Below are 14,219 nucleotides of genomic sequence, written 5' to 3'. Positions count from 1 at the left end.
GGGCGGCCACACAACATTTCGGCCTTTTTACGTGTGTATGATATATATATGAATGTTATGTCAGCAACTAATGAGCCGTCCCACCTATGAATGTAAAATGCGGTATGCAGACGATAAGATAATTACCTACACAATTTGTATGAAACGTTTTGTTGTTAATAATTACAAACCTGGTGACAGTGAACTTTTCAGGTAATGTTTGACAGCTCTCAGGTGAGAGAATCTATAGGATAATGTAAATTATGCACAGAAAAGGAATACTAAATGCTATTCGTATTCATGTATTCTTTTCATATTCTCTACACCAGTGGTATTCAACTTTTTTTGTTCGCGTGCCCCCATATATAATTTCTCTTCAACTTTGTACTCCCAAAGTTGTTGGTGTATAATTCAAGTTATACATAGTATATAATCTACATCTAAAATAAAAAAAATAAATTACGTTACTGATTATTCAGTATTTATCATAAAATAATATATATTTTTTTCGGGAGTACGCGTACTCCAGGTTGAATACCAGTGCTCTACACATTGGCCTGCATGGCAGCGTTTAAAGGAAAGTTCTTTTCAGAACTTCTTATTGTTCCTGGAACCAGAGTGGTTGATAGAATGGGGGAGGGAAGACCCCAGTTGTCAGAAGAGTATATTTAAGGTCAGGGAGGCATTAGTCAGTGAAGTGACTGTGCCCAAGAACAGCTTTGAGGCCAGGAAATTAACTGACCGAGCTATCCCGGTTACATTTTGGATTGTGTTTATTACCACTCAGCATTCGCCAAGAAAATGTGAGACGTTTTGGCTGGAGTAGATAACTGTCATGACCGCAGACTGGAGGTTAAACAGTGACTGAATTTATGCAAAGAAACGCTCGCTAAAGCTCTGAATTCAGCCCGTGTTGAGACCAGCCATTTTGATGGCTGTCGTACTACAGGTGGTTGTAGGCCTGATACTACTATAGTACGCAAGCGAGAGTACAGCTGATCGTAGCGCATGGAATAGAGAGAAAAGGAAAGGAATAAAATAATCAAAACGACAGAGAAAGATATGAGTAAAGGAACAAAATTGAAGGACAACTATATATAGTCATAAATCGTGTTCATAAGAATAATCAACATTAGGCCTATTGTTGTTACATTGCATTTTGTTAAATATCCACTAGACATGGGAAAATTATCCAAATGGAAATGACGGACCTTCATGAAAAATATCTGTATTTGCACCTTTTGTCTATATGTATCATGGGGTCACATTTTTAGCTTCATGCAGTGCCGAAGTTACAGTGGAAAGATAAATGGAAAAGGTAAATTTGTCCGTGTGTGTAGACACCGATTACTAAATTCTGTCAAAATCCGTACAGTAGTGTTTGAGTTGAAACGTGTGGAATAGTTGTATAACAAGCAAGGTGAGATTATAATTTTTGTGTTTATTGAGATGTATAAAAATATTCTGGTGGGGAAGCCTCTTGATAAGTGGCCAGTAGGCAATCAGGAATTATGATTGTCGTCTTCTGAGTTATGACGTCCTGTAGTCTTGTAGGTGGTTACTAAACTTCCGGAGGAACGAGACCACACGGGGCCTGACCACCGCGAAAACCACAAAAATAAAAGGTCCGATAAATAGATGGCTAGTTATGTATTCAGTCAATTATATGCGAAAAATTAGTTGGTTGTATACACAGCTGATTGTTGCGTCGTTTCACATTTACGTAGTAGCTGCGTGGTTATGATACCTCAAACGCAGTGAAGGAACATGCAACCCCCTTACGAAACACTGCTTATTCCATTGCTAATACTACATTCACATTCAGCCCGAGCCAAGGTTAATTACAGGGGGCGGAGCTTTGTGTGCATGGTCCCAGTTTCCGGACCGGGGCAGACCGTAGCTTCTGGGAATAACCGCGCCCATCAATGGACGTGCGTGCGCCTAGGCCACAGTCTCCACAACTGTGCAGGTTGGGTTGCCTACAGGTCAGGCGCCCTGAAGTCGCTCTCCGTTAAAGAAACTTATTGACCGTTTCGCGTGTTTAACGGCGAATTAGGAAGATGACTAGGAACGCCTCGTTGATAGGTGGCACACATACCGTACAAACTAACCATTTCACGGTGCATCGTCTTCCTGAAGTAACTAGCTTGATTTAGGATATTCTTTAACAGCAGATAATCGCTTATCTGGTGAAGAAAGCCCAGCCCTTTAAGGAATAGAGAGGCATATGACGTGTTTATAGAATTTAGCCATTGGATCCTATCATGATCGAGTTTAATCCAGTGTAAACACATCCGATTTTGTCAACATCTGTATAACCTCTTCGCTCCAAAGTGAAGCATAGGGCGTCTCAGCCTACGCATATGTTTCTGAATTTGGTAGTATCGAGGTTGGTAACACTGATGGTTCAATATGTGAGGGGTTTCGACCAAATTTTTTTTACTAATTTCTCATTCCTGTGTTCGTGCTATATATCCTACCCATCGTATCGTACTTCATATTCTCGCCTTTTGTGTAAAAGGCGAACAGCACAGACGCTCGACGTTAACGTTATTTTCTTTATTTTCCTACGTCCCCATTTTTCCGTCCAAATATTCCTACATAAGAAAAGGAACTAACCGCAAGATGGGAACAGATTTATCAGCTAATTCCATTTGTACATATTCTTTTCGTAAAAACTGTTTGTGTGGTCAGGCAAATCCCTGTTATAAAATCCGCAAAATGAATTTTATTTTACACAACGTGAGTCACATGATTTTAGTTTACATCTTCAACAGCTAAGTTTAATTTTAATATTATTTTCCGACGTACGTGGATGTGTTCAACGCTGCCTCTTTCTTCGAAGTTTCGCAAGGAATAAATGCAACAGTTATATATAAAGTCATCATTGGAGTGCGATAATATGATCCGAAGCTATTATAAGTTACCGATGACCCCGGGTCTAATTGTTGCAAGAATGTGTTTCAACAGTTGCCTTGAAGATGGCTTTCTTCTGGCATGTTTTCCGACGTAGTCTGGCATGTTTTCCGACGTTTATTCGTTAGGGCGATGTATCACCCTGATGATGGTGGCAGCAAGGACCTCTGAAACGTCGTTAAACTTCTACCAGACTACACGGCACAAACCCAGAAGACAGTCATCTTCAGACTCACCGCCGTGAAAACCTCAAATCCTACAACAATTATCTTTGGTTCCCGTTGATTCCATTGTTGCAATAGTGTATTTCAACAATGCCCCCGAGTCGAGTGGGTCGCGAATTAGGAGAACTTTTCGAATGCTTAGTGGAAATCCGAGAAGGAAATGGGAGGTGAATATTAAAACGTACCTTAGACACACAAATGTGAATATTTTAACTGAATTTTAACTCCATGTTGATCTTGAACACGACCAGACTTTTGTTTTAATAGTTATGCATCTCCAGGTTCTACTGCCATGGATTCAGCCTGGCAGTTGATTGGCCGGCGTGAGGTGTAAGACTATTTATATAAAATCAGAGATCCTGAAGAAAGTAACTGCATGATCCCCACCGTCACGCGCTGACTAATTCTCGACGAGTCGAAGAAAGTGGAAATGACGCAGTTGTAGTGTGACTCAGGGTCGAAACAAATTCTCGGAAAACGCGAGACAATAGAAGCCTACGAGTAGCCACTTTGTGCAGTGAATCTCGCAGCTTTGGGGTTCATCCTGCAGAGTAGATGCCTGGGTAAATATCAAGCGCAGTGGTTAGCACTCCTGCTTCGTCCCGGGTTCTGCTCTCGGCCTAGAGCCCGGCAATACTGCTAGGATTATTTGCGATTTTCCTCAGTCCCTCCACTCGACTGCTAAAATGGTGCATTGAAACAGGCGACGATCGCCTCCTTACAAATTCTTACCTACTCAGCGAGGAGATTGTTGCAGCGTTAACTGAAAATACTTTTATTCGGGAAGAAGGAGGATGAAGAACTGTCCTCAGTTCCCTGAGGCCAGTCATTTAAAAAAAGTTTATAAGCGCCTCCTTTCAAGTCCTCAACTACCGCTAATCAGACTATCTTTCCAACTCATCCGGTGCTATTTTACCTGTGCAGTTCGAACAAGTTTGAAAAAAGCGCTGTCCGTGCTGGAGTACAGATATTTTTAACATGCGTTCTTTGCATTTCGACGTTTTTCATGCTCCTCAGAGCAGGCACTGCAAGACTGGATTACTGAGTATTTGGCCTCTGTCTATCGTCTGGTATTCAAAAACGCACGCAACGTTTCGAAGTCCTGATCTGTCTTCGTCCCCATGTGTAAGGAAGGGAGGTGCCTATTCTGTTGGCTACGCTAGAAACAGCTAGCCGTAATCAGTAACCCAGATTGCAATAATCCCTTGTCAGAACCCTTTATAATCAAGTATAAGACTAAATTCTTAACAGTCTATAGGCCTGTTTAAAAAAATGTTTACCGACACTACCACGTCATTGACGCTGGTGTTGGTGCCACCTCGCAAGTTCGCCTGGCCTTCACATTGAAATTGTTAATTACCGACAGTTAAGACGACCCGAAATGGGAACGTCCTCAGTGGTATTCTGTTCATACCGAGTTGAGTTACTGCATGCAATTGAGTTAAGGGACCTACAGATACGTGTAGTTCAATAACAGGGTTCTAAAGGATGAACCCTAAACTCAAACAGGCGTCAGGTCGTACTTAAGGCTCCATTTGCTTACTTTTTCTGCTGGACGGCGTTGGTTCAACTGGAATCTTCAGGACCTTAGTAGAACAGGGCGTTTGAGTAAAACTGTTACTTGAATCATACTTCTACTCGAAGAATATAAATTAATTTACAATTAAATTATTAACAAACATGCAATTTAAAATATTATCCTAGAGAAAGTCGGTTAGGCGCTTCCCAAACGGACAACGCAGTCAGCCTACATACAGGGACAAGATTGCTTGTTCAAACAGGTGACTTAATGACAATTTAAATGGTAAATGTATGCCGAATGTAAAGCCAGATTTTGTGTTATGAATTTAAAATAGTAATGACGGAAAATTATTAATCGGTTAAAACGTGTGACACCCCTGACGAAGTAGCACATTACATTTTCCCCTAGCTCCGACCCGGTACTGGTCTGGGAGTAAAGGCAGTTTAGTTTTGTAGAATAAATTACATGACAGTTTCCAGAAATTCTTTGCTGCTGTGTAGTGATATTTTCGTTCTTCATTCCCTCTTCCGTAGCAATTTTATTTATGTTGCTGCGTTTACCTCAGTCACTTCTGCGGTAGTGTGTGTGTGTGTGTGTTTGTGTGGGTGTGTGCAACGGGCGAATGAAGGCAGGGGGAGGGGCGCTCATTGACGTGAGCGGGTAGTGGAGACCTTCGCACTGGACGGCCTTGCGGCGTTCGTGACTGCAGAAGTGCTGCAATGCAGAAGTTGTAGTTGTCCCAAACAGCGGTTTATGAAATGGTCTAAAACAATGTTTCTCCGGGATCCGCAAGTTGTGCCTAAGGTATCCAAGAGTCGAGTAAAGAAACTTTTGACGCTGTTTTAAGCTTTTTCCGACCTTAGTTCTTATTTCCACGCTGAAGTAAAACATGATAGAAGAAACAATGTTTTTATCTATACTTTTAAGTAGTGCATATTCTATTTTTCAACGTTTATGAGATAATTCTGAGGAGGGGTTCGTGGTACCAAAAAGTATAAGAGATGCGAGGGTCTGCCTTACCAGAAATGTTGAGGAACACTGGTATGAAACTCACGCGATTTTTATACCAACTCTGAAGGAAACATCTCGTAACAGAGCTAAAAGAAAGTTGAAACGGGTTGGTCATGGAGCATGCACGGGGGTAATTAGAAATGAGTCCATAATTTTTGTCCGAGCACCTAAAGGGAAAGTGAAGCATGGGAGACCTAAGCGTAGATGGAACGTTACATTTGTAAAGTATCTTAGAGAAAGTGCGTGTGAATGTATGACTATTGAAGTGGTAAGGTCTAATAGTACGACCTAGCGAATACGATGATAAACCCTCATGTTTCGTTACTAGTAATTTTATTTCCAGCAGAATAATAGGAGGTTATTAGGAAACGAATTTGTATATGTTACAACCTTGAAGATGGCTGTCTTGCGGGATGTTGTCTGGTAGATATTGACCGACGTTTCAGAGCTGCTTGCTTACTGCTTCCATCATTGGGGCTTTTCTTCTGTATTCTTTAATAAGCGACGTTCCATCGGGGTCTTACAGGGCGGGGGTCTTTGGGTGGCCCTCTGCAAGTAAGCAGTTCTGAAGTGCAACCACAACTTCATATCTGGGGAAATTCTTTGTTCGGAAACCCAAAAAGGTTGCTGAATGATCAGCTTGTACTTTGTAACACCACTAGCTCAGTGAGCATAGTGACAGACTACGGACTGGACAACCGGGGTTCGATCCCCGACAGGACCAGAGGTTTTTTTCTCTTGCCTCTGCGTCCAGACCGGCTCTGAGGCCCACCCAGCCTTTTTTCCAATGGAAACCGTAGTCCTTTCCTGGGGGTAAAGCAAGGCCGGGGAGTGACGCTAACTATTCACAGGTATCTAGAACGGACGTTAAGAATGAGTAGGAATTATACACCTTTTCCCCCAAGCGCATACATGGCGTGTAGCTTTACTTTTTAACTTTACGTTCTCTCATAGACTAAATTACTGTGTTCACGGAAGCCCACAAGTGGGCCCTGTTCTGAGTCAGTTCAGTGAAGTCCACACTATGAGTCGGATTTCATTATGATTAATTTTAATACTATTCTCCCCTTTTGCCTTTCCTTGTCTTTCCTCGAGAGATTCCGAATTAAGTATATATATATATGAATTTCTCATCTACTGCGTGAGTTTTACACTTCACCCATCTCAACATGTTTGATCTGAGAATGTTAACAATATTAAACAAATAGAATAATTATGGAGCTCCTCATTATGCAGTTTTCTTAGCTCTCTCTGAGCTCTTTGTTCCCCAACACCCGCGGTCTGTGTTATTTTCTTAGAAGGAGAGACCAGTTTCATGGAAATACAAGACAGCCTGTTCTGCAGTTTAGTATATTTTAATCGCATAGTTATTGGGCTGTAAGATCCTACAGCAACACTTTGTATGCTGAGTTTTAAAAACTCAAGTGAGTTCTTCTGTTTAAATACTAAATTGAAACATTCATAATGATTATAGAACGTAGATGTTTCATATTACCGACACGGTTAGTAAACACATTTAAGATAGAAAGGAGTCTTATTTTTTAAACGTGTAATATTGGTAATTGTTCCGTGTAGCGGAGATGCAATGTGTTATTTTTGAGGTTTTGAACCAAGCTTGTAAATGTTTAGATCAGATGATATGAGAGGTGAGGCGAGATACTATTTATAGACTCTTATACTGCGTCTGTTGTTCTGCAGTGCAGATTATAGGGACAGAGGAATGCGGTCCGATAGTGTACTCCGTACCCGCGCGCGGCGCTGATGGTGCTACACTTGAAGCTCTATTCGCCCCCTCCCGGCCCACAGTCTGTTCGTGGCAGCAGTAGTAGTAGTAGTGACGTCACCGGGAGATGCTGCCTCTCAAGGTCAGTTGTTACTTTGTTATTTCAAAGTTATCAGAAAGTTATCTCTCACAACACGACGACGTTTCGGCAGGTGTGAGACAGCCTGTATGTTGTGACACACTGGCACATAGGTCGCACTGCCGGTTGTAGTGACTGCTGGCGTTGTACAGAAATAGCTCCGTATCGGCGCGTGTTGCTAACAGAGACAGCAGGTGACCAGCCGTACCTCGAATGTTATTGAAAAGATTGTTTGGTCTATCTGACACTTGTTCTAGAAATAATGCAGTCAGCTGTCTTGTGTGCTGTTATATATTGTTGTGTTTTACACTTGTTACAAGGCATAAGGCCGTCTCAAGTAATTAGAATTCCGTAGATATTATTAACAGGACTGTCTGCTGCATTTCAGACTTGTTTGACTGCAAAAGATTAAATACGGCGACCAGTTGTCTGAAGTGAGTCAGAATGCAAAGTGATTACTAACAAGATTGTTGTGTTTCATACTTGTTACAAGGCATAAGATTAAATAAGGCGACCACTTATCAGAAGCAACTAAGAATTCCGTGTGATATTACTTGACAAGACTGCTGTGCAGTTTTCTCCAGTTTCCAATTATTTCCTCACTCTTAGGTACAAATATTCTTATTACCTTTTCCTGAAAGACCCTCAATCAGTGCTTGGGTGTGTAAGTATGGAGCTAAAATCCAGCGTTTCTGAGACCGTTTCAGACATCAGAGTTGATGTGACGAGTGACACTACAAATTAGGGCGTTCGGTCAAAGTGATTCGCACACCCTCAGTCGCAGAGGCCTTCAGCTAGTTTGATCCCAACTTCTTTGGGTTCAAGCCTCAGACATTCATCCAACCAAGTTTCACAAGGAAACATTTGTTGATGGAAACATTCATCGATAATATAAACCCCCCTTTAGCCTGAACAAGCCAGGGCCTTCTGCCAATACAACAAAACCTACCAGCATGGGAGCATCCCCATTTTACAAGGCACTGTTCTCCAGTTGCATGCGTTGGTGTTTAACGGAGCAAGGTACGTCGAATTGCGCTTCGCCCTGGACTGCGCCCTTTCTTTTGGGCTGGTTTTTGTTGGTCACTCGTCACATTACCTGGTGGAGTCAGAGAAAGTCTTCCAAACCCGGGATTGTAGCTTTTGTCTCACACGGCTGATCGCCCTAGAAACTTGACGAATATAATCTGCTTTTCTCTCAGTTTCTTCATGAATACAATTTTGATTTGTAATTGTCATTTCAAGATACTTGAACTTTGCCACATTTTCGAAGGATTTGTGAAGGATCTAAATGATCTCTTCGTCTTGCGTTGTTCTGACGAGACATGGACATACACGCTGTTTATCTTTGTTCGCTTCTGGACCAAGCTCCTTACCAACGTCTAGTGCAGTTTCTGTGTTTAGATTTTGTGTTCGTCCAACAAATTTAGCACAGACCAGTAGCGTATGCATGCCAGTCAGTTGCTGCATTTTCAGGTTCTCTAGGATCTTGCTAATAGCTTATAAAAGGCACATTGTAAAGCAAGGTTAAAAATAAAGAAGTGACTTGTTTCAAATAAATCTAGATATGAAATTCATCAGACAAATGTTCACCTTTACAGAATTTACTATGGATTTTCTTACTAGTTTTGTGGGTATACTGTTTAATTTATAGTTTATTAACGACGATGTCAACAGCGCAGACTACGACGTCAAATGTTAGGATAATTAATGAATTGGAAAGGGCACGGCCTAATTTGAGGATGTCCGCGAAAATCTCGACAAGGTGATCGGTCTGCGGGCCGAGACGAGTGTACATCTCTCTTCCCACTGATTCATATGGTCTGTTGAAGTCTGTAAACAGGTGATGTTGGCCTACTGGCCCATTGTATTCTCATTTTATCTCCAGCATCTGACGAATGCAGAATATGGGATCAGGAGCAGGATTGTTACATCTAAATTCACGGCGACGGTCTCGACTTTTTTTTAATGAAGTATTGAGCTAACCGAGAAGCATGATGACTAGAATTTCGTATGAAGTCAGTAAGAACGCTATTCCTCGGTAAATGTTACTGTCATTTTTATCGTTAATACAATGTTAATTTAGTAGCTGACGGTACAAGCTCATTACATTGGTTTTTCACACATTTGATATAATTCCGTTCATGAAAGTTCTACCATTTCTTTATTTTACGTTATTTAGATAATCTCCATTCTTAGCAGTACCATGCACGGATGATAAAGATTCATTTTCCTTATCAGATATTTTCTTAATTTCTTCATGAATGTTATATCAGCTTTTCCAAGTCTGTAATGTTGTTGGCATTATCGACCACTTTTTCCAAAGTTGGGAACCCATTTGATATTTAATTCTTAAATATTGTTTTATAGCTTCCACATGATTTAGCTTCTTGTTATTAAACGTTTCCTTAATTGTTAGTAAGTTCTGCAGCCAACATTTCACAGTCAGCTCCTGTGCCGTCTTTTATCTATCAAGACTTAATCAATCTGCTTGTTTTTTCCTCATCAGGAGATAATAAGAAGCATTCCGATGTGGGAATGTCGTACTCTTGACAATTAAATTTACTGATGTGACGACGTTTACTGCTCATCTGAAACCGTTATCATTAGTAATTTAATTTAAAAGTTTGTTTTAATTTGTATATTTTAAAATATATTCTTTCCGTTTTAGCAAATTGACATCTCCTGTCAGAATCTGCGTGTGGTATGCAGGAAGTTGGTTGAATATTCTCCACAGTTCTTTGTATTCTTTGTGTTACATATTTTATCTTCACGTCGAGCACACAATCAGACTGATAATATCACATCATACATCATATCACTTGCCATCTTTTGGCGACCTCATTCCCTTACGTGTCGAAAACCCTCTGCCTAAATGATTGTTCGTATTTCATTTTGTTTGGGAAGATGGTTCAGTGCCAGCCTTGTACCATCTGACCTCCTGCACAGCCACTAAATCCAACTTAACGCATATAGATTGGTGATTGCAATAGTAGACCTGTCCTGATTGAGGCGTTTCGTAGTTTACGTCGGTGTGTCCAGGTATTTTAAAATAAGTTACGACTGTTATCTTCTATATGACCCGTGCAGTTGAGAAAATGTTGGATAATCAGACACGTTACCGCCTGAACTTCTCTCCTCGGTGTTTCATATTGATACATGGAAATGAGGTGATGTCTGCCATGTAGTGCACATGCTGCTAAGATGTTTGCATTCGTTTGACATTTATTTATTGCAGAAGTGCAGCATGACTTTCACGGGTCACATTGACGAAGTATTGCCAACCTTGACAAGTTTGAAATTACTGCACGTGTTTTCACTTTCAGCCAAAGACCGTCCAGCGCGATTTAACAAGAGTGGAAAGATATATACTCCGCTCTGAAGTACATACCGTTTTTCGAATTCGTTCTTTGGGACTTTGCATCTCTCATTGGACTTGGTGTTCATTTCTTTAATATACTTCGTATACAGATAAGCTGTTGGGCAGCTAATTGTATCACTCTACGTGTAGGTCTGTGACCTACGCATAACATTTTACCTTTTATTTCGTTAAAAATACCCATCCACCATATCGAGAGACCGTTTCAAGAAGTCGCAGATCACAGTTATATCTGCATTTTATATTAATAGCCGATTCTTCACTTCGAAGTTTGGAACTAGGTGATGTAAAATGCGGTGTATGTAATTAATTATAACAATCAATTAAATGCGTTAATATTTTAGACAATTTTAAACTAGGCTACGTTTCTTCTTCTCACGGCGTTGAATAGAAGGTGGATGTGTTCTTGGATGTTGCACCATGTAGTCTGGTAGATATTAACCGACATTTTAGAGATATTTACTGCCATCATCATCAGGGCGAATAACTGATTATCCTGGTGATGGGAGGAATTACGTCTGAAACATCGGTCAGTATTCGCCAGAGTACACGGTGCAACATCACAGAATACAGCCATATTCGGTTTTAAATTACTCCGTTAGTATAACATCTTGCATTTTTTCTTTAATTAGGTCACTGATTACCACTTTGATGTTAAGGGAGACACTTCTTAATTCAAAAAATCTTTGTTAATCTGTTCCTGAGTTTTCGTTTGAAGTGATGCATGTTTGAAAATAGTTGCCTACTTCCAAACAATGATATAAGTGCAATGATGTATATGTAAATGTGAGCGAGATTGTTTCGTGGGAGGTACTATGAAAGTGCCAACTTAGGATTCCGGTCAGATATTCCAAAAAATTATTGGAGAATTTAGGAAAGGTGGAGACAAAGTATTCGGGTTGGGCCAAAATTGTATTTTGTCTGTGACAAATGAATCGAACCATCTTCCTCTTTCGGAGACTTAACAACAGGGGAAACGGTCATGGATAACCTGCCCCAAGGATTGCTAAAATTTTTCTGGGTGACGGGCAACTAGGGGCAGCTTATAATTTATAGCGATCACCGTATGAAATAAAAAAATACTTTAATTTGAATAATTAGATTACGATTGTGTTCTCGCATCAGCTGTACCAACTTACTCAAGAGGGAATATCGCTACAATGTGACGAATTCGTGGACAATTAAAAATCAGACATTAAAACTTCCTAGTATTCAAAAAATTTCGCCGACACACCAAAACCCTTCTGAGGGCACAATGGTGCCCGCGAGCGTAGGCTGGTCGGCATTGACGTCTTTGTATTGTTTACATTGGGCGACACGATGCTTGCAGATTTCTTGGTCATCGGAATTTCCCGCTTCGTCGTTCCATCTGTAGTCCAGGCAATTGGATGTGCATATTCATTTGGAATATTCCTACCCCGGATTCTTTACTCTACAAAGCGATTTTACGAACTCACGACTACGAAGTCCATTTTAATAAAAGAGACGAGGGACGGAAGACTTTAAAATTATGTAATATACAGTAGAGTCCCGATTATCCGACCCAAAACGGGACCTAAGGATGGTCAGATAATTGAAAATGTCAGATAGTACAGAAGACGTGAAACATCAATTTACTTTAACTTTTTGTATTGTTTCGCAGTTTTATAGTCTTTGTAAGGCTTAAAGTTTTTGTTCCATGGAAACAACCTCTTTCTTTTTTCGCTTGACAAGTTAATGAAAAAATACTAATACTCTATGAGAAATTAGTAACTTCCGTCAACAAACTAAAGCACAACTGCACTCCTGTAATCGAAGCCAGTAGTTAAAGCAACTGAGTATATAAAATGTAGAGGTGCGCTGTGGGGGAGTGTAATTCATTCCGTTACATGATGAGCCGGGGTAGCTGAATCAGTATAGTGCTACGGACTGGACGACCGGGGTTAGATCCCCGACGGGGGCAGAGGATTTGTTCTCTATCCTCTCCCCCCAAGCGCTTTCATGGCGTATAATGGGACAGCTTTACTTTTTGCATGTTGAGTTAAATTTTGATAAAATGGAGCGTTCTGACACGGAATGTCGGATAACTGAAGGTCATATAATCTGGACTCTGTTGCACTACAACAGCATCAGAAACCATTACGATCAGACTGCACACCGCTCGCGAGCCGTAGGTTGAACATGTCTTTCTTGGTGCTTATCACACAGTTGGTCTCTTATGAGATTTGAATCCCGGTCTCAGTGTGTGCTGTTTATACGGCACTTGCGTCACACAGTGCATGTCGTGATTTGAAGTTCACCATTTTGATTTCCACTCTGAGGTCATTATCGCTATTTTATGGAACAATAAAGTTATTTAAATCTGGTGTTTCATTGTGCATTCAAGCTTAGTTTATTATATAAATACGGCGCAGGTAACTAGCTTGTTTATCAGTGCCAACACGCTATTTCAAGATAATTCAGAACGCGAAAGCCAACAAATAAGACAACTACTACAAGCATAATTGTACTATGACTCGTAGGTTATGTAATGGCGAGCTTGCCATTAAAATGGTTCTGTAGGGTTGGATGGTTTGAGGTGTTCACGGACGTGAATAGGAGAACTTGTAAGGTACAGATTATTTAAAGTTACCGCACTATCTCCGGTTTTTATCTGTATAAACTGAGAAAAGTCAGGAAGAGCTTCAGTCAATGTAGTAGGATTCGAAGCAGCTACTTCCAGAAGATAAATATAGAACATTACTCCACGCTGATGTAACATACCTTGTAGTCAGTATAGCGCCATTAAAATATGTAATGTGTAGTTTTATCCTGCTTAATAATGTCATAGATTTTGTAAAAGTTTGGTAAATTTCTGACTCGAAATCGAGTTTATATCAGCAGAATCCCCCCCTCCCCCTCAAACGACCTTGACTGTGGCGACTGAACATAGCCTAAGCAATGTAAACCACAAATACCAAACCCCGCCCCATATTTATCGACGCTTAATTTCAACACATTATTATTCCCCTACCTACTTCTCGATCTATCGCTTCTCAGAGGATTCTCCCTCCAAAATTATGTGTATATTTATTGTCTCCATCATCGGAGGCCCATATGCAATCCATTTTAACCTTCTTTATTATACTTTATTAATACTAGATGACATTTATAAATCATTGAAGTCTTCGTTCGTTTTCACCTTCTTTATCCCTCTTGCGTCCAGATATTTTCGCGAGCACTTATGGTCTTAACCCTGCAAAGCCTAGTGATTACTATTTGTACTTGTAATTCTTCATTTTACGTATAGAGTATATTTATGGGTACCCATATTCTCAGATTAAAAAACTATTATTTTCTTAAACAGCGTA

The 14,219-nt window shown here is 40.4% G+C and overlaps 1 protein-coding gene across 4 annotated transcripts in view; it reads left to right on the top strand.

The window, feature by feature from the left end:
* Positions 1-14,219, top strand: part of Atx-1 (Ataxin 1) — a 71,785-nt gene that overhangs the window by 5,177 nt on the left and 52,389 nt on the right. For 3 of the 4 annotated variants that reach the window (XR_015536183.1, XR_015536182.1, XM_022067849.2), the window contains exon 1: positions 7,366-7,517. The gene's annotated coding sequence lies outside the window, so the exon portion shown is untranslated. Of the gene's footprint in view, positions 1-7,350; positions 7,518-14,219 lie in introns of those variants that run through there. The other variant, XR_002543649.2, reaches the window with a different exon arrangement.

Source organism: Zootermopsis nevadensis, unplaced genomic scaffold, assembly GCF_977971745.1.
Source record: "Zootermopsis nevadensis isolate Lab colony 2312 unplaced genomic scaffold, Znev_1.0 Znev_ptg000021l, whole genome shotgun sequence".
NCBI lineage: Eukaryota > Metazoa > Arthropoda > Insecta > Blattodea > Termopsidae > Zootermopsis > Zootermopsis nevadensis.
Note: the sequence above shows the minus strand (reverse complement) of the source record. Positions and strands in the feature narration are given on the sequence as shown.